Source organism: Excalfactoria chinensis, chromosome 2, assembly GCF_039878825.1.
Source record: "Excalfactoria chinensis isolate bCotChi1 chromosome 2, bCotChi1.hap2, whole genome shotgun sequence".
NCBI classification, from domain to species: Eukaryota; Metazoa; Chordata; class Aves; order Galliformes; family Phasianidae; genus Excalfactoria; species Excalfactoria chinensis.
Genome location: NC_092826.1, coordinates 31,311,676 through 31,333,003, shown reverse-complemented (window position 1 = coordinate 31,333,003; position 21,328 = coordinate 31,311,676).

The window sequence follows — 21,328 nt, the reverse complement described above, 5'->3', positions numbered from 1 at the left end:
AAACAAAACAAAACAAAACAACCTTGAGGAGATTTCTTCCTCTTTTCTTTCTTTTTTTTCACAGCCCTGGTCCTGACACAATTTGCTTCCCATTCTGCGGATGGCAGCACACAAAGTCATGCATGTACGAAACCATGGAAGCAGAGCCACAGATCAAATCCCTGTGAGAGGAGGAATTCCTGCGGGAACACAAGCAGGAAACTTCCTGACCCAGTTCTGCCAGCAGAAAAATCAGAGCACGTCTATTGTACCTTTAATTTCTTCTGCCAGAGTATTTGCATTCATACTAATAGATTTCAAATAGATCTCTGATATTTGTGGGAGCCAGGACAGGAAATCTCAATCAGAGTATCACACCTCTGTTGTATATGAACTTAACTTCTATAGTCTTACTTGTTGTTATCTTAACAAAGCTAACAAGCTTGTCTTATTTTCCCCACCTGTGAATGGCAACGATAACGTTTACCAGATAACGATGTATAAAGAGAAACCAGTCAAGATCATATAGTGAAGTATATTGGTAACCACAGGTGCCAAATTCCGGTTTTGTGTGTCTGTTTATCAGAAAAAATAAAATAAAATAAAATAAAATAAAATAAAATAAAATAAAATAAAATAAAATAAAATAAAATAAAATAAAATAAAATAAAATAAAATGGAATAATCAAGATCTCTGCACACACACATCTTTATATTTAAATACATCCTCATTACTTACAATTTGTGTTTCTATGTGACTGCTTAACCGTAACTTCTGACACTTGGAAGATCAGTTAGTGCAAGTTAGATTTGTATAAACCTGTGTCACCAAAAATTCACCTCCCTGTTACTGATATAACTGTGATAACGGATTATTTTAATGCATACACATAAGCCTGTTGTGCGAAGTTGGGCCATGCACAAGCTTTATGATGAAATCATTTGGGTTGTGTCCCTATTTAGATTTCCATATTTACTTAACAAAAGGTTTCGCTGAGGCTTTTCAGTCCATATTTACATAGATCCATCAAAGCCGGCATAGTTAGACGCAGGATGTAGTTGAAACTAGACAATGGCACAGCAGGGTTAAGGTATTGGGCTGCAGCTGAAGTGTTTTGTTAGGAAGATCTGATAAGTGCTTAGACTTTTTGCTAAAATAAAGACCCCAACAACAGTGGGAATTCAACGGGGTAATCACACTTAATGCAGACTGTTCAGAGCAATTAGAGTTGATTGGCAGTGTCGTAAAGCCCTTAAACAGAAACTACGTACAAAAAGAACTGATCTCGATTGGATTTCAGCTTCGTTGCCAGTTCCAGTCTAATGCATTGTATCATCTGGTTCAACACATATAACGTACTTTCTATCGGTCTTGTGGCTGTAAAGCATGGCTACGGAGACGTCTTCTTCCACAGAAATATTACAACCCTTCGGTGGTACTTAGCTGTATCAGGAGCCAGTGTAAATAAAGTGTTTGTACTTGCCATGGGATAGATGGATGTCCATGAGGAGTTTATCAATGAATGGATCAGGAATGCTGAAAGGAAAGTGGAGAGACAGTGACAGATGATCCAATAGCAGAACAGACTGCAAGCACAAAGTTTATCAAAGCTCATTTTTAAACAGCTGTGGGTTTGTGCCTATAAATAACATCAGACATTTCAGCTTCAGTGGATGCAATACTCCAGTTTAAATCTATGCCCAAGTCACAGCAAGAAGGCTGATTGTTTTCCCCTCAAGGATGTAGCTCATGGCTCTAAGTAAGTGGAACTAGAAAATGCACTGAATTGCACACACAGTAAGTAACACACTTAGGTGTTTGGGCAATATGCATTTCTGTGACAGTGTCTTTGGGCCCGAATTTGCTAAAGCAATCAATATTGCCAAATTCTGAGTAGTTGTCCCAGACAGAGGAGCTATTTGAAATGACAAAGTTGTGCTTATCTACTCCTTAGAGACAGGGTTTGGTCAGACAATACTATCCAGCTGGAGCAGTTTGAATGGTGGCAATCCATATCAAAATTACCATATCCTTGGTTGAATTGCAGGGCCAGACTATTTGCACATTCCTTAATTGTTGGAGTGCAGAATTTAAGTAGTTTAAATCACCTTCAGGAACTTTGAAAACCATGATCACTTTTGAATGTGTAATTACTGCAAAAACTTGTATGTATTTTATATATTTTTCTTTGATCCTTATGTATCAAAACAAAAACATTTTGTGTGGGTTTGACATTTCTTTCACTGCAATGGTGTATATTAATATACCATAACCACTACAACAATATATCTGACTGTGGGTGCTGGAGTTCTTGTGAAGAGATGCAGAGAACACAGCCACAAGCTGGCTGCTGTGGCAGCCGCCCCAGCCCCTGCTTTTAGTGCTTCAAGGGTAGGGGACTGCTCAAGACCATAGCTGGATGCACTGCTTCAGCATCAGTTTATGCTGTATGACACACACACTTCTGTAAGTTCAAAATAATGACTGAAGGGAATAATTATCTGCCAGTTTGAATGCACAGTGGACTGAGTACATGGGAAAAGCCTTCTGGGTAAAATCTAGTAAGGGCCTTCATTTGCATTAAGCTTAGTCAGTGGACTCCGTTATGAAAGACAGCCAAGAAAGATGTTGTTTCATCTCTCCTAATCAAAGCCCAAGGTTATATCAGTAGCCACAATGATCTCATCTACATAAGTGTGGGAATCACTTTACTTGTTCAGCACCCAGAAGATATGCTGCTGGCCTAACCTACTCATCCAGGCTCTCACCACGGCAGTGGAGACAGAATAGGCACCTTCACTGAGATGATATTCCTCCCACCCCAACTTAGGTACATAAACCAGGTGGCACAAGAAGGGATAGGCTGTGACTATCTACGAGAAGTACTTGCACTGTTAACCCAGGCGAGAAGCTAGGTTTAGCTTAGCTTCCGGTGATTAAAGTTTACATAAATATTTGCAAGTGGTATCTAGTGTGATCAAGAGATTAGTGGCATTGTGTCTTTCTTCAGTGAAAGGATCAGCAGTCTAGGGGAGATATGATCCTGGCAGACCCTCATGCTTCCATTTTAGCTATGGATCTTGAGAAGCCTTTCACCTGCTTTCAAATCCAGTAGGATCAGAGTTTTCTTTTGTTGTTTTATGTCAACTGTCCTGTATCAATGGATAATTTCTGAGCCCTGCTTTGTTCTTTACTGGACATAAACCTTGCCTCAAATCTCTGCATACATTTCAGCAAGAAAAACACAGGTAAATGACGTTTTGTAGTTTCTATGTTTTGCTACTTTGGGAGACTGAAGAAAAGAGGTGAAATTAAAATAATCTTATACTCCCAAGATATCTTGGGAAGGTATTAAAATAATCTTATACTCTCAAAGACAAAGAGGCTTCACAGTTGGCTGATAACACAATTTTGAGGCTTTCCTCGAAGTTCTGTTTTCATTTCTATAACATGAGTTAGAGGCTTGTGGCTACTTAGAGTGTTAGTTAATTAAAAAACACGTTAAATTAACATCCTTTGCCTTGCCATGGGGAGCACACAGCCGGAGGATAATGAGCATTATTAACTCTCATAATGTCAGTGTTGATTGCATCCACATATTGGATCCATTATTTGTCAGTCCCCAGAGAACCACCTACAGAAGGAAACGGGTCAAGGATTAATTGATCAGCGTGAGGTTTTCTCCTTCCAGTCATGTTTATGCTGTTGTGCCATTTATACTTGCAGGATGGTTGAGTCAAGCTTCGGGACAGCATTATTTCTGCACAGCTCCTTTCAGAATACCTTTTTGCCTGGATTCTCTTATAGGCTATGTTACTACTGCAGTTTTTGGGCAGGTGCCAAGTACTGTTACAGCAAACACTGATCTCCCACGGAACTGATGGAGGAGTTATCCTAGTGAAGGGTGGTTTTACTAATTGTTTTGTTTTTTAAAACCCAATGCTAATTTGTGGAGATGAAGACATTACCTGAGAATGCACCGCCCTCCAGGAAATTCTCACCAGGAAAGGACACTTCAGCACAGGAATTTTGAGAGACATCTCCGCCCCAGACTAAGGAATAGATCAGTGATTAGGACACTTGCCTGGGATGGGGGAAACCTCTTCTTCCTTTGCATTCAGCCCAGCATGTAGCCTTGGGCAACTGCAGGAAGAATTTTCCCCAGGCAATTCTGAGGGCTGGACGACAAAAACTGTTGTCAAACATATCAGATACTTAGATGTTAGCCCAGCATCTCCTAAGCAGTTTTTTCCTCAGATTCCCTCTTGACTACACTGAGATTGTTTTTAATCCAGCTATTCTGACTTGCATCCCTCAGCTGCAAAGCAGAGGCAAATCCCCACGACACCCCATTGGTTGATCTCAGGGATAATTTCTACCCTGCAAGGAGCAGAGAACGTGTCAATCTCTAAAAACTCCACAGACTTAGAGGAAGCAAGTTAAATCTATTGCTTCCATGGTGCATTGGGTGAACTGTCAGAAATGCTCCCAATCAGACCCAGCCATCTCTATTGTTCAGCTGTTGAGTCACACCGTGTGCTGCACCGACTGGATCTGTAGCCAAGGGCATGCAGCTCCAAGGAGAGGCTGTCCCACGTTTCTGAAGTCAAACAGAAATGTAGTGCTTCTTACCTCTTGAGCTGTCCATAAATTGGGTTAAATTCTGGATTCGGCTCATTTTTAAAGTTAGTTTGAGAAATAGAACCGTTTGAGAGGAAAAAAAAAAAAAGGTTCAGATGGCATTTTTCATTAATGAACCCACACAGCAGTCAGTATTTCCTAGTTCTTTAACAAAGCACTTATAAAAGTGGTATTGCAACAGCTTGACCCTTCAGATACATCAAGAACTGAAGTGTTCTGTTCAAAAAATGCATCATGATCCTAAAAATAAGCAATGAAATGTCTGAATATGAAATATATATTTTTTAATTGCACAAAATCCTTCAGAAGAAGCTAAGCACAAGATGCATTTGCATCTCTAGAAATTACAGTGCTTTGTAATGTGTTCCACAACATTTTAAGTCTCACCTCCCACAGAACTCCAATGACTAAGCTAAGCACAGGATTTCCGGAAAAGCAAATCTTACTTCTACACACCACTATGATCTGAACAACACGATAATGAAATTCCTGAAATATCTTCAATATAAATCTTTCTGAAGCCCCGTTACCAAAGGACATTTTCCCATTTCCCTGAACAAGGTAGCTCAGCCTTGGCAATGTGAATGGAATACAACCCATGCAAGCTTGAAAATGCAGCTCACTGTTTTCATAGAGCTGATGTTGAAAATGCTCTATACTAACAGCAAGTTGTGATCTAGCAAGAGCTGGTACAAACATTCATGGCTTCACCCTGCTGGGAGGTCAGTGACATACTAGTGTCATCTGTCTTCCCTGATTCATCCAGTCTAATTCTTGTACAGTGTCAAACCGCTCTCCCATCCTATCTAACGCAGCTTCTCATGGGCAAATCCTCTGAAACAGAGTAGAAAACTGACCCGAATAAAAAGAAATCCTAAACAAATGAAAAAGCATCTCAAACTATATCAGAGAGCAGTCATAAACCAGTATCACTGCTTGTATCAATCTCAGCAACAGGAAAACAGCAGAGGACAAGACAATGGGGTTTAATGCAGTCTGTAACAAACTTTGAGCTTGCTTACTCTCAAGGGGCTCAACAAGGCTTCCACTTAATGCAGCAAGCCAACCTCTCCTTAAAATCAGCAGTGTTGTTGGATATTAATACTGAAAGCCATCTGCAGCCTGGAGAGCTGCATGTATTTTAGACAAGGCAAAGCCTCCAGAGTGGCCTTGTTTTGTTAAAATGGATAGAGAAGCAGGTGAAAGGCTATGAAGATAAATAATAAATGAGTGACAGCTCAAGACCACAATTAGACCAAGGTTAATAAGTATCAATTCCAAAGGATAAGGGATTTCTCTTTAGAATAGCAACCACATAATAAACGTCTTGCTGCTAACTTAATGGATAAAGCCACTTGGCATTATGGTTGATTAAAAAATAGAGGAGTCATACATAAGAAAAGCATAAGTAAAAGTAAGGTGTTTTGCTTCATCTTTCATAATGTCAGTCAGGTAGTGAGCTTTGGTTCCCTTTTCCACTGTTCTCCAGTGCTCCCAATGAACACCTATAAGAAAAACCTGCAAATATCTTTCTCTTTTTTTCATCCCTTGTTCAGACTCAGCAACAACTTCACAATGACATATACAGAGTGAAATTATCTGTGTATTTTTCTGTCCTTCTATCATGCAGTTCTAATCTTCAAGGAGGGTCCTCCAAGCATGTCTTGCTTTGCTCTGTGTGCTAATGGCACAACCAAAAGGGAAATCCCTCCCTGTGACAACTTTACATTTCATGTCTAATGGGAATTACATTGAATTCTGCTCAGCTTTATGTCACTCATTCACTTTATTGTACATTTTAGGTCTTCTCAAGGTAGCTGAAGCAATCAGAAGAAAACTACCATTTTTTGCTGTGAAATGTTAGTTCAATTCTGCCTGTCTTCTGTTGTCACTGTTTGATCACGCCATAGTAAATGGCAAAAGATCCCTCTGATACATTCCTACTTAGCACATTAACCTATCTATCACTTAATCCCATCTTTCACAAAATCAAATCTTGTGACAAAACACTGCATTTAATCCTGTTTTTAGTTCTTCAGCTCTAAACATCTTAATGTTGTTTTACCTTTGTTGAAGGGCACTAAGAGGCAAGGTATTGACAAAGCATTGATTTATGAGACCAACAGAACATAGGAAATAATAATAACAATGACTGGTAAGAAACAGAACCTTAAAGAGTGATAATAAGCTGAAGACAAGGTGTCAGAAGAGGGAGAAGACCTTCAGGAGTGAAGGTGTAAATCACATGGTTATTCAGGACTGACAGCGCCTTGTCCGGCAGGCAGAAGAGGAAGCATCACCTCTATTGTGTTAGAACACCCGATTGCAGGTTTCTGTTACACTCACTCCTAAAAACACACCAGCAATAAGGGAACACGTCAATAATTTCTTAAGCAAATGTACAAAAGTAGCACTAGAAGTTAAATAAATGAGGTCAGGTGTTCTGACAGCTGAATATCTTCCAGCTATCAAGAATTTAAAAGAACTATTTTCTTAAAATAAATAAATAAATAAATGACTTCCAAGAACCACGAAGGACCACATCAATAATAACTGTAGTGAAGGTCACTCAAGCAATCACTGTTGAAGCACTCCTTGTTTCAGTTCTGGGAACAATGTAAGAGATGGTGGGAGAGCCAATACACCTCTGAATGATTCTTGCCACAGAGTTGGCACAAGCCTATAATCCTCCTGGCATCTCCAGAGGGAGACCAGGTGGTATCAGCTCTGGAAGCCAATGTCAGCTGAGTGACTGAATGGATTGCAGCCTCATCTTACAAACAAGAGGAGTGTTTGCCCAACATGAATGACTGAGAGAAGTTTTCACTCTGTTAGAAGCCCAGTGTCTCTAAATACAAATTAATCCCGAGGCAATAATCTATTTTCTTACATCTTTAAATGCAGAAATATTCCCAGAATAAAATGTAGTTACAACACTTGCAAACACACTTTAGAACTTTATATGATATTTCACATAATCAGTCAGATGATTGCTCCCCCTGTAGAAAACAAGCATATACTATCATTAGATTAGGCATGAACAGATAGAAACTTTAACCTCGTGCTGTGTGGATACAATTCTGAAAGTTTACCTCTCAGGTTACTTTGGCAGTGAACAATTGACAAGGTCTATTAAGGCTGCCTGATGTCAAAAAGCTCTGCTTCTCACTTTTGTTACCTGATTTCCTAGTTCACAGCACTGCGCCCTGCCTGAAAGAGAGACAAGACTGCAGTAACTATTGGTGATTATCACATAATCTCAGCATTAATTATGTACTGTCAGCTCTTATGTCCATGTATCACCCACTTATAGACACTGTACACTCCAAACAATGGTGTTTATGTTCATGATTGATACATTTGATTTGTATCTTTTTCCATCAATTCAGAGGACATAGCCCTACTGACCGTCTTTATTAAAAACCTGAGAAATGTAAATATTGCTGACATTTGCAATTATTAGTATTTCCTCATGTTGTTTTAATGTTCTCTGCCAGGATGATTTGGCCCTGCTTGAGAAGTAATTTGTACTCAGAGCCTGTTCATTAGGGTTACTCAAGAGTGGGTAAAACAACTGAGTGGTTTAAAGGATTTTTCAGTTCTGGATTACCACCATCTAGAACACAATCTGTGGTGATTCTGGCCAGCAGCTCCTCAGTGATCCACATAAAATTAGCTGCTTATAGATGCCAGGTCCTTGGGGACCAGACAGCCAAGTGGGAAAGGTGAGCACGGATGACTGTGAAGCCATCAGAGTCCAGATGGGTGAATACTGAGCACAAAATCCCAAAGAGATCATTTCACAAGCCTGCAAAGGCCCTTCCACACCCCAGACATTACCTTACTTGCCATTAAAACCATAAATTTTCCAGTGCCACTTGGAACTTGTCCTGCTAATTAGCTTCTCATTTACAGCTGACAAAAGGGCTCTTTTGTTGCTGGGGAGATATAGGTACAGGCACAATTGGGCCCATTCTGTTACGAAACCTGGTAAAGCTGAACCAGTCACATGAGCTTGCCTCCCCTGTAGCACATGTACTGAAACAGATTAGTTTGCTTGCTAGGCAGAAGGGTTAAAAAGCAATGAATAGTCTCTCTCCAAAACCATTAAGGTCTTTGTGATACTCTGGTTTCCTTCAGCCAAGCAATTGTGTAAATATTCAGCCTTCCATAACAAACACCTAGTAGGCCTCAATGTAGCGATTCACACTAATCAGTTTTGCTATAACAAATCTGTTATTAGGTTTGTAAGCCGCCTTCACAGAATCACACAGAATCACAGAATTTTCAGGTTGGAAAAGACCTAGAAGATCATCTAGTCCAACCATCACCAATACTTCCCAGCTAAACCATATTCCTCAACGCAACATCCAAACGTTTCTTGAACACTCCCATGGTCGGTGACTCTACCACCTCCCTGGGCAGTGCATTCCAGTGCCTGACTACCCTTTCTGAGAAGTAATACTTCCTAATGTCCAGCCTGAACCTCCCCTGTCGCAGCTTGAAACCATGTCGCAGCTTGAAGCCTTGTTTCATTCCCCATGCAGTTACAATGATGCAACCACCTTACACATTAAAAGACTGTTGCAGGCCTCGGTGTTGCAAAGAAACAGATACTACGAGCAGATGGACTGCTTAGCTATTAGACTAGTCAGACTATATTTCTTTTCTGACATGATTTATAAATTCATCCAGATTAATTTGCTGGTAGGAAGTGGAGTCATTTGGTCTGATTTATACCAGAAAAGTGTACAAAAGAAAATGGAGGTTCTCTATCTTGCTCTTGTCCTCTCCAAGATTCTTGTTACTATATAACATGCATCCTTTTCCTTTAATTACCTTCTTCATGGCTTGAGAGCTTTGATGACTTGATTAAGCTTTGCAGTGCAGTTCCAGTCCCTACCCATCTGATTAATTAGCCCAAACCTTATTAACTTCCTAATTCCAATCAATAATGTACTGATGCTGAACTGTGCAAGGGCAAACTAAGGATAGTAATTTTATCTGAAGACATGGAACCGCAGACTGTTTAACTAAACTTCTTCACAGCTGCAAAATTAAAACTGCAAGTCATGAATATAAGCACACTGTAATGCACTTTGGCACAATGCTTATTGTGTCTTAATCATATCTGTAATAAAACTCATAGTGATGTAGGCATACTGGTGGCATTTCTGTGCTGAGATGTCTTTTATCCTGAATGTTCAGCTGTTGCTTATTGAGAATGGTGCCAAGCAAGTAGCTGTAGTCTTCTGCATCTCTTGCAGGTGCCCTGCTTTCTCCTCCATCTGCCTGTCCAAGGGCTGGGTGACCATATTTAACTTAATGATGCCTGCAGACAGACTTCCACTCTGAAGGGGTATTTTAGTCAGCATAACCAAAACAAGACCTAGCAGAGCCAGTGAAAACTTAACTACAGGTGGTTAAAGAGAAAAGGTTGCCAATCCCTTTTCTCCTCAGCCCTCACTCTGTTGCTGCACTCTGCTGGAAACCTAGATGCTACCAAGCCTTGGCAGAAGGAAATCACTCATTTCCTTTCCTGGCATCATCTGTATGTGACAGAAGAGAATTCAAGCATATCCAGAACAGCTGAGAAATCTATCAGGAAACTCTTGTTTCACAGCTTTTCTTTCTCAAGCTCCCACTTTCCCACTCAGTGACTGACTATTGCCACTATTTTGTGTATTCTAGTTACTATAATAAAATATGATAAAGGGCCTGGAGCATCTCCCATATGAGGAAAGGCTGAGTAACCTGGATCTTTTCAGCCTGGAGAAAAGAAAACTGAGAAGGGATCTGATCAATGTTTATAAATACCTAAAGAAGGTGGAAGGCAAATGGATGAGGCCAGGCTCTTCTCAGTGGTGCACAGTGATAGGACAAGGAGCAGTGGCCTAAGACTTGAACATAGGAAGTTCTGTATTAACATGCAGAAGAACTTCTTAATGGCAAGAGTGACAGAGCACTGAAACAGGCTGCCCAGAATGGTTGTGGAGTCTCCTTCTATGGAGATATTCAAGACCCAGCTGGACACCTATCTGTGAGACCTATTGTAGGGTACCTGCTTTAGTAGGGGGTTGGATTTGGTGATCTCTTGAGGTCCCTTCCAACCCCTGCGATTGTGTGATTCTGTGATATGACAGACCTAACATACATGACCAGTAGTTGTGTTCTATTTCATTTTTCCAATGCAGCACTGATTGTGTGAATGACATTCAGATTTCTCCAGAAGTCTGCTTCAGCAGAGATTGTAAATTGAGTAGCTATACTTGTAATAAACTAAATAATTATAATTATGTGGTATAACAATGTGCTGCATTTTTCAGTTAGTTCATTCCACATTTTAGGTGATCGTGTTTCCTTTACAACTTACATTACAACATACTCGTCAGTAAAGAAGGCTACTCCTGGTTTGCATCTTTGGAATTTAGGATAAGGGTGGGTAAGGCTGATGTTTGCTTTTAACTACCCACCATTTATTTTCCAAATAGATACAGGCGATTTCCAGACTGAAAGCATCTGAATAACAGACCTGAGAAGCGCTGTATTGTGCTGAGATTATCTGCAAGCAAACGAGGAGTCGCACAGGTAGAGCAGCCAGTAGAATGCAAGGGACTGTACTTAAATGCCATTGTAATTCTTATTTTCCCTGGGCTGTAATTTTCAGACGCAGGTGAAGTTTTGGGGTTTTTATTCTTCTCATCAATGTCTGCCTTTCTAAACAATCTATAGTACCAAGTACCTCCATTATGCTTTCTGCAGGCTACTAACAACAAACCACAATTCTCTGTACAATACATTGTCTTGGAGGTTGCAAGTACCAAGGACTCTTAATAGTACAACGGCGAGGATCAATTGTTCATCTCTATAGCGCAGGAGTGTCTCCTGAGCCTTCTGCCTTTGTGTACAGTCTCACAGATAGTGAGTGACATTTCTTTCTTAGGGAACCTTCCATTAGAGAGGCTACTTTGCCACAAATCCGGTGGTGGAGCATTTAGAAAACAAAGCATGGGTACAAATGGGCTTTTATCACATTTGGTCATGTGATCGATAAGGAATCTGCCACTTCTTCCTGTACTCAATGAGAGACTTTAAGAAAACGTTTAAATTCCTGAGCTGTTGCTATTAAAGTTGTTCTGGCTCATTTCTCTGAAGTTCTGGATGTAGAATCTTGTCAATTTCCTAACACAGAGCATTCAAAATTTCTTGATTTTATTGATCTTGATCTTGATCTACATTTTATTGAAATTTACTTTAAGAAATAATATTCCAGGTACCTCCTGGACCTTTCTGGAGTTACAAAATCGTAGTTTTCATGCATCTACATTTTAATTCCTGTGTTGAAATGTAGACAGTTACCAGAGTTAGGCCTAACCAGTGTTTATGCAAAAGTTTTCACTAAAGAAAGCTGCAGATGGGCTGAAAGCAGATCAGGTTTTCAGCAAGTCATCCTACCATACCCATGTAAAATCCTTAACTTATGCATGGGTACATGTGAGTTTGGATTCCAACATCATGATAGAGGTGTGAAGTAAATCAGGATTTCATTTTTACTGGTGATAATCTGTGCTGAAGCAGCACAACATACTTTCCCTCCCCCTTCTCCACACCCACACCCTCCACTCCTCTTGCATTAACAAAATCCTATGCTATCCCCAAACTCCTCATTTCCTAGACTTTTTGGGGGTATAAGGAGAAACCAGGTTGTGATAGAAGGCAGCAATGGCTGTATGAGATACACAACAGCCCATTCACCAGTACATTGAGTAATGTTGCCATTAAATGACTTGTGAGAAGCTTAACATTACAGTGTTGGTTGTTAAGCACCACAGAGTTAAGAGGAAGCTTGAACAAAACAGGATGAACAACTCTCTTTGCCTTAGCTTCACATCTTCAGGCTGGAAAGGAGTGATAAGTCATACAAATCTTAACAGAACACTATGAACCCCAAGAACACGGGGCGATAATGTAATTGGCACCCCAAGAGCGAGGTGAGCAATGTAGCATGGTTTCACTTGCATATGATTTTGCATAGCTAGAGAAAGCAAGAGAAAAACAGTACTGCTGCAGCTTTACAGAAGTGAATTTCTGTGTTAGCACATACAGGGAATTTATGGAAAAACTTTCCCCTTCTATGGTCCACTTTTGTGTACATTAACTGCACACAGATTTTAAACAAAACAAGACTGAAGGACTAATGTTCTGAGTCTAAATAGATTTTCTGAGGGCAAAGGTTCATGAGAAATGGGGTTAAAGCAGCAAAACCAAATTAGGAAGATTAGGAAGTTCCCTGTAACTTCCCTCCTCCTCCCAGCTTTAATAGAACATGTCTCCTATCCGCTCCACTGGGTTTGACAAGGATGAGCCATGGCTTCTGTTGGGACCAGTCCTCTAAAGAGGGCAGAGAGGGATGGTGTGAAGGAAAGAAAGTGTGCCTTGAAGGACCCCAGCCCTGGAATACAAGCAGAAATATGGAGGCCACCAGGGCTGTGGAGAAGTTCTAACCCCCGCATGGGAAAGGGCTGCTTCCACCACATCTGTTGCTGAAGTCAGGATACTCAGGCCTAAGGAGATTCATAGAATGGTAGAATCACAAGGTTGGAAAGGACCTACAAGATCATCTAGTCCAACCATCCTCCCATTACTGTAGCTACAGCAAACCACTAAACCATATCTCAGAGCTCCTCATTCAGATGCCTTTTGAACACTGCCAGGAACAGTGACTCCACCACCTCCCTGGGCAGCCATTCCAGTACCTGACCACTCCCTGAGAAAAAAAGTTCTTTCTTATGTCCAATCTAAACCTCTTCTGGTACAACTTGTGACCATTTCCTTGGGTCCTGTTTTTTGCCTGGGAGAAGAGGCCAAACCCCTCCTCATCACAACCTCCCTTAGGGAAGTTGTAGAGTGCAGTGAGGTCTCCCCTGAGCCCCTCCAGACTAAACAATCCCAGCTCCATGAGCCTCTCCTCATCAGACTTGTGCTCCAGATCCTTCACCAGTTTCATTGTCCTTCTCTGGACACGTTCCAGGGTCTCAATGCCTTTCTTGTAGTGAGGAGCCCAAAACTGAACGCAATACTTGAGATGCGGCCTCACCAAAGCTGAGTACAAGGGGATTCCTTTTCTCCCTGTCACCAAGGGGTCTTCAAAAGTAATGTATCTGCAAGGCCCTGGCTCTCACAGATTACAGAAAAGAACACAGCTCTTCAGACACTTTCTGACTTTCTGCTTTTTTAACATACTCCAGGACAGCAAAGAACTTCAGGCAGCCAAGGCCCAACACCTCTGATGTCTCTAAGGTGCCTCATCTGATTCTCACTACCATGTCTCCCTTCTATTTTCTCAGACATGGTCTTTGATGAGTCTTGAGTCAGTTTGACCTCTCTTCCTCCTCATATTGTCTTCAGTTTTCTCTCCACCCTCTATTAGTCCCTTAACCTTTAAAGTGCCAAAAATCCCAATCTGATTTTCACAGATATTCATGTGACCATACTTTCTACTTGTACTTTATTTATTTATTTATCTTTCTCGTTATCTGTTCTCCTTTTCCTACCACCCTTCAACCCACTCAGAAACATTCAGGCTAGATAACCATCACAAAACATAAACAGCATTATGGGTGGCAGACAGTGCTGAAAAGACAATCAGCTGCTGAAGTTTCACAAATGCTGCAGACCATTGTGTAGCAGAGCAACACTGTCTGCAGTCAGGAAGAGGACAATATAGGTTTCATCAGGAATATAAAGAATATACCATTCCTTCCCTTGATTCAGTGAGATACTTTTTCACCACCTTTCTCCCTTCTGTGCAGCTATCAGTTCTTTCTTTCTCTAACACTGCCATGAATATCATGGCCACCACTTTCTGATACTGGGCCATATTGCTTGTTGTGGTAGTCATACCCTAAAGGACTCAATGGTGATGCTCTCCAAATCAGTGTCTTGAGAGACATTGGTGAATAGCATTATCTGAGCAAATATGTATGCATTCTGCTGCAATGCAAACCAGACTTGCCAGCAAGGATTGCAGAAAGGTTATTTTGAATTATGTGAAAGATTTATGTTGAGTGTAATGGGGAAGGGAACTGCTAAAGAAAATGTTTCAGGAACAACACATAGCTCCCTAGGTTAGAGGAGTTACAATGGTATGAACAGCAACATGGGGCCTCTGCCAACCAAGATCTTCCTCTACACACCTCTGGATTAGTGACAATCAAAATGTTTTCTACTAATGCTATTACCTCTGTATTATGTTTATCATCTCAATGCTTTTATCACAAACCATACACCCTATTTAGATATATGTCATTCTGTTTCAATAGCTGCTTCTGGGATTCTTCCCTCATGTTCCTCCTTGGCACTGCAACAACCAGGCTAGTTAAAACTTGTCCGGACCTCTTAGACCCAAGTTTCTCACTGAATAATGCATTCTCAGTTATGCATTCTTGTATCAGGTTGTTTGCTACCTGCCAAAGCATTCATAGCTTAAAGGATTAAAACTGTTCATCAAGTACAGTAGCTCCATCATGTGTTAAAGTCTTCTCTTCAGGTGTGCCTTGGGAAAAATGAAAACCATAAACAAGCAAACAAAAAAATGAATGACAGAAACAAACAAACAAAAAAAGCTGCTTATGTATATAAAAGGAAAATATATATATTCTATTTTTTTTGTATTTTTCTTTTCTTTCAAGTATGTGGAACTGTTGTTCTAAGATGCTCAAAAGGGATTTAAAGATTAAAAAAAAGTAACAAGACAGCAAAGTCTTTATGGCATGGTATCACCCCCAAAACACTAAATATTTAACGTTAGGATCCATCTCACTTAAATATATTTTAACAAATGGATTGCAGTGGCCAGAGGACAGTGAAATTCCTCTGTTGCTGATATCCCAGGGGCCTGAGCTACAGCTTTTGTTCCAGAGCATTAATGGAAGATTCCTAACCAGGCTGAGTTTACTCAAGGTCACCCTTCTTAGGATGAGATGTGTTCAATAGGATCACTGAAAAGGGCACATATGTTGCACACAGATGTACTTATAGATGTCAATTATACACATTTATACCTTTTGAAACCTGGAGTGCAATGGGAGTATATCAATGTTAAAAGACATCTCAAAAAATATCGAGTAATCAATTTCTAGTAAGAAGCCTTCATACACACAAGAACAAATGCTCTATCTGGCACTTTTGGTCCTTTTTTATTTTTAGGCTTACAGACAATGGAGTAAAGTACAGTAGGGGCTTTGTAACTGTTATTGATGAGGAGCAGCCAAGGACATCTGTGGTCTTGAAAACACATGATCAAGGCAAGGGGGAAAAAAGATCATACATTAAAAATAACAACCACCACCACCACAGAACCACAGAAATCTACAGTTAGTTCCTTCTGGTATCTCCAATGGAAATGTTTCAATGTTGTTCTTTTTTTCCTTTTTGGGTTCTCCCATATCAGTGAGACACCAGATGATCCACTGAAGCCCAGAAGCAGTGAACCTATTCCTTAGGTAAAATATCCCATGACTGGAAGAAGCACAAAAGCCCTAGTGCTGTGCCTAGAGCGCTGTTACATAAAGACATGGAGATACTGATCTCTCAATTCTGTACTGACTCTCAAACCTACCAATGCAAACTTGACAAAAATTAGTCAGTCTCCACATGGAGAATTAGAGAATTTATTCCTCAGTGCTGTATGTTTCTTTGGAAGAAACCTGCACTATCTTGAACAGTCCTGAACAGAGAGACAGTTTTCTTCATTTACAATAGAATTCAGAAACCAAAACGATCAGTAAAAAGTGTGAGGTTTAGCTGGCAGAATTGGTTTGGTTAAAACATAAGAAACTGATTTTTAAGGCTAGTAAAGCAGTGACTAAAATATAAGCGTGCAGACCCTCACTTCTCTAGTTTTGTAACTACGGACTCATTGCAATAGTGTTAAAAGGCACCACTGTTTCATTTTTATTAGACTTGGTTTTCTACTTCATCAGAAAAATAAAACCACTGAAAGTTAATGCATTGACATTATCTTTGGTACAATGAATGCTCTTATTTCAAAATATCTATTAAAAACTCAAAGCATTTGTTTAACCAGGTAAATCCAGTGTACTGTAAAATATAAAGGAAAGGATGATACTAATTTCATTTCAGGCTTGACTTCAGATGGTGAGAACTTCAGGAAAATGACTTGCTATTTTGTGATTGTAAGTTTAGGCTTTTGGATCAGGCAACACAAAATGTTGTGTATTTACTCAGCTCTGGTGAACTGTACAACTGAAAATATATAACATTCTAATTCTTGCTTAGATATTTTTCCACTATGCTTACCTCAGTAAGTCTTGCTAAACACATGCATAGTTTTACACACTAATTAGGAATTTAAATGGTCAGGAATGAAGAAGGAACCGGTAATTTCTGGACACAGGCACTAGCATAATAAACATTCAGTAAATAAATAAAATAACTGGATACTGAATAATTGGATAATTCCCCTCCTAAGGAATACTGTATTTCTATTTTATGCCATTGTTCTCAGGAATGTAATACCAACAAGACAGTTGTCTTTACTGTCATTACTGTCATTACTGTCATTACATTACTCCATCCCTAGTTACAATTCTAAACCAACCACTTCAATAAAGCTTAATAGAATTACCTGTTTCTGTTTAATCTTGTTGGCTTCTTGCAGCATATTCAACATGATACAGAGTACCCTCTAATATGATTTTTTTCATCAAGAGAACCTCAACCCCCATAAAATTCTCTATACCTGGGAGAAGGTTTCCAGTCATGTGCATGTTCAGTAGCCAATACAAAGCTGAAATACAGAACAAGTATTAAACTAAGTATCTTCATTCACCTTTGTGTTGAACTTACCTCTTATCCAGAGTCCTCAACTTATTTCCTGTGGCTCATGTTCTACTTATTCCAAGTGTACTCAAGTGCCTACAACAAGTAAATAGCTTCATTACAGAGGAAGGAACTGAATCGAGGGAAACCTGTCTGAGACATTCTGAACAACTTCTTAAGTCCCAGCAACAGTGAGGACAGATGCCCTGACAACTAGCAATTGAAGGAGTTATCAGCTTAATAGACTTTTACATGAGTTTCCTGAGTTTGGTTACAGAGGTATGGATACAGTGATCTAGCAAAAGGCATCATCAGCTGTGTAAATGCAAGCTCTGCCCTTGGAAAGCCAACAGGAACTCAACAAACAGGAGTAGGAAGAACCATGCAGTAAGACCTGGCAAAGACCAGCAAAGTGAAATATTCAAGAGGAAAACTATAGAACTAAACAAGAAACAGTAAATCCTGGTTACAAATGTGTTGATCTGCTGCTTGCTGTCAATATGTGCTACAGCTACCCTCCACATCAACAGTAATACAGACATAGGCTCCTCTCTTGTAACAGCCTGTGTAGTGCAAGGAATATAATTTATCTGATCTGTGGCTCTTTCTTCCATTTGGAAATGAATCACTGCCCCCATCTGGCTTTACAAATGACTCAGAAGAAAAAGGCCAAAATATTGTGGGCTGTATCACACTGATACATAAAAATGTACCCATTCTAGGTTTCCCAAGCTTCTGACAGCATCCTCCAGGCCTGACCCCATTCTAACACCTCGAGAAAACACCCTTTCAGGCAGAAAAACCACCAAAGAATAGAAGGTTTACTAAAACATCTGTGCTGCAGCCTTCCCGTCTTGGCTGCCTTGCAGAAGAGATCATCATCATCATCATAGTATCATAGTATTGTGCGAGTTGGAAGGGACCTTAGAGATCATCGAGTCCAACTCCCGGGATTCGAGCCCTCTGTGTAGCAGAGCGGCACTTCTACCCCCCGCTCCACAGGGAGGGATTCGAACCCGGGCCCCCTGGTGTTGCAAACGGGAATTTTACAGCTGCGCCACCGGAGGCACACAGATGATGGCAGGCAGAAGGCAGCAGGAAGGAGAGGCTCGGCTGTGCCGTGCAGTACCAGAGCCAGCCCTGCCCTACCCGGCTGGGAGCCGGGATGTGTGTCGAGGACATCGGTTTGGGGCATTGTGCTGCAAAACTCCATTGTCGGGACAGCCACGGGGATGCTTTAAAGCACCTTTACATGTCAATTCTAGCGTCAGAAGCGAGCAGGTCAAAGAGGGCTGGCCCTCATAGCAAGTTAAACTCCTGAGGGTGGAGATAATATCCCAGCAGGAAGGGAGGAAAGTGCTGCAGCCGCTTGAGCCGAGCTGCTTTCGCACTCCCCACCGCCAGCTTTAGGCTACGGAGCCGGCCATTATCACAGTCATTGTCATTATTATCTTTAAATCTGCTGCCTGGCATTCAGGCACCTATCAGGAAAGACCCGAGACCCTATTAGTACAGGCAACAAGCCCAGAGAAGAGGAGGAAGCCAGTCCAGAGATAAATTAACGCTCCTGCGGGCTACATTCCTCAGTCACCTCTGTTAACTTTGCATGACGTTTATTGAGAAGTCAGACTTTAGCACCCTTCCCATCAATCAGCTCGGCCAGCCTCCAAGCACAGTTTTATTATCCCCACACAGAAGAATTTGGTCCACTCAAACAGTGCTTTGCTGGCCCAGGGAGCTGGGGATGGTCACGCAGGCCCCTGCTGCTGAGGAGCAGTTCGGGGTGCCGCCATCTTGGTGCCTCACGGGGCCTGGTGGTTGTGTCAGTCCCTGTGTGCCCCTTTCCCAAAGCGGTACTTCCAGACTGAAAACAGCGACTGGAAAAGCCACGTATTTCACCGATACAAAATAAATAATAATAAAGGTATTAAGAAAGACATTAATAATAAGCCAAGTCCAATTGAGAACTCCTCAAGATGATTCAGGTATGCTTGGCCCTGATCTAGATGCCCAGCCATAAATGACAATATCTGACATAGGTAATTTTAGGTTAATTGAATATTTTTACAGCAGCTCCGTGCCATGCAAAAAGAAGTAATAGGTACGCTTCTCCCCTCCCTCCATCCATTTTAGATAATCGTTTGGGGAAGTAAATATTTGATCGTGAAAGAGATCTTTAAGGATTGGGAAAAAAATAGAAAAAACACACACCAAAACCACACAACACACACACAAATTAACTCCAAATATCAATAAAATATCAATATTGCTATCCAAGAGAATGGAGGCGGGTGGAAGCTCACTCCTACAGCTGTATGGGGGGTTGGGAGGTCAGGGGAGAGGAAGAACGTCTACGACGGCTGATTTGCATACAGGTTTAAGTGAAATAGCCCAAACTCGTGACATTGTGTGTGAACAGCATGGTCTTTAAGGTGATGAATAGCACTGAAAGACCTGTTTGCACCTCTGGAGGTAGTTAACCGAACTGGCCGCTTCTTAAGCTTCAACAATTTAAAATGCCTTGTTTCTCAAGGGAAAGATGGATGAAGTTTATAAAACCTTGGCTCTTACTCTCCAGCCATACACGAATCCTCTAAACTTTGTCAATTATTTGTTTGCTTATTTGATTTTTATTCCTTCCACATCCTGCCAGTGATGTGGAAAAAAGAGCCGTGAAGAGGCCGACGCTGAATTAAAATAAAAGCGTAACTCCGTCCCCTGCGAGGCGAAAGGTGGGAGGCGGCAGCCTTCCATGAGAATGGTTACAATAGCAGGTTAAAAGCTCCCTGGTTTTGAGGGCCCCTGGGAATTGATATGTATATAAGCAACCTATAATGCCTCTGGATGTCGCCGAATTGCCGGCCGAGGAAGGGACGTGGTTGCACTGGGAGGTGCACAGCTGCATCCTTTTGGACTTAGCAGGGTAAACGTCTCAGGAGTTTTTAATACCTAAAGCTCCCCTTTGGCTATCAGTGCTATAGCTACTTAAGAGGCTGGTCCTTTGATTATTTCTGCATGTAGAAATCGTAGAGAACTTTCTTGGACCTGCACAGCCCAGAACAATACCAATGCAGTAACATTAAGAAGTGGAGCAGCTTCAAAAGCAGATGCTAAAACATACTGATAAGAAAGCTCCTGCAAAGGACTTGCACTTTGCTGGGTGTTCTTTCATTTTACAGAAAGGTCTCAGAAGCCCAAGAAAATACAAGGAACGCCAAATATCAGCTCAACACAAAGATTTAGAAAAGAAGGTTAAGTACCACAGGGACCAAAGGAAACATGGCTGTAATCAGCAGTACAACAGTGATTGCCATCTGCCACTGCTGTAAGGTCTTCTGCTTGCCCTGCATTCAGACTGTGTGGGGAAACACACTGGTCATGTTGAATGTGTGAAGAAGCTCTGAGAGTGGACGTTAATTACTTCTGTATCTGCTTATTTGAATATACAGTATTGGTTAATGTTTTGAAAGGACGTTTTTAATAGACTTTTTACATACACTCAGACATACTTACACCTACACAAATGTTCATGTATGTGAACACACACAAAATCAGCACTTAGGTTCTGTTAAGGGTGGTGATTATGCTTGCAAGAGGGATCTACTAATACAGCCCTATAGTTTTATCAACAGAAGTAAATATGGATCTTGTAATCCAATGCAACACTTTGATTCTACCCCACTTAGTATCACTTCATTATTACTTGCAAATTTAATGTTGTCATGAGTACTATGGAAAAAAAGATTTTCCCCCCTATGAAAATAATAAAAGCATGAACACAACTCGCACCATCTTTGGTTATATATACTACATATACTGTATATACTATATGTTATACAGGAGCTCTAATTTGCTCTATACTGA